We start from the raw sequence: 678 nt of genomic DNA, 5'->3' as shown, positions 1-678 counted from the left end.
TGTCTTGGTGGATTTTCTTTTGTTACCTAGAGATCAATGAAAAATGTAGGGTTCTATTAAGAATCCTTTATGCTTAAGCTTATTTAAATGGATTCCTTTTTAATTTGGTGTTTATGATCATTGGGATAAACACCCCAGTTTTAAAAGGTGTGAAGTTCAAAACTGAAGGTGGTCTTTAGTGAGCCACATGGCATCTGAGGCCATTACTTGGTCTGGAAAGCCAGCTTAGCTTTGAATCTGAAAACCATAGAGGGGTTAAACTGAATCCCTAGACATATCCTCATAGCCTAGTCTTTTAGCTCACCAGACTCCTTCCACCTATGGTGCCATGCCACTCATATATATATACACACATGTACACTCACTGGCTGGAAGTGACCCTGCTCCCTGCTCCCATTCCACATGCCTACATCAGTCTTGAGGTCTTGGCTCCAGATAGTTTATAAACTTCTAGGTGGGCAGTGACCATATTCCCTTTTTAATTCTCTGCTATCTTTCTCCTAATGGGTGCTCCATAGATCTGGACTGACTACAATTACACATTAAGAGAACTAGGCTAGGAGTCCTCTGCTGCTTATTCTGTAATTGGCTCCCATTTCTTCAGGGGGATATAGGAGTTAGATTTGAATGAGGACTCTGGGGACACTGCAGTGTACCTTCATCAGTTAAGGGAGTTTG

This window comes from Canis lupus, chromosome 23, assembly GCF_011100685.1.
Source record: "Canis lupus familiaris isolate Mischka breed German Shepherd chromosome 23, alternate assembly UU_Cfam_GSD_1.0, whole genome shotgun sequence".
Taxonomy (NCBI): domain Eukaryota; kingdom Metazoa; phylum Chordata; class Mammalia; order Carnivora; family Canidae; genus Canis; species Canis lupus.
Note: the sequence above shows the minus strand (reverse complement) of the source record.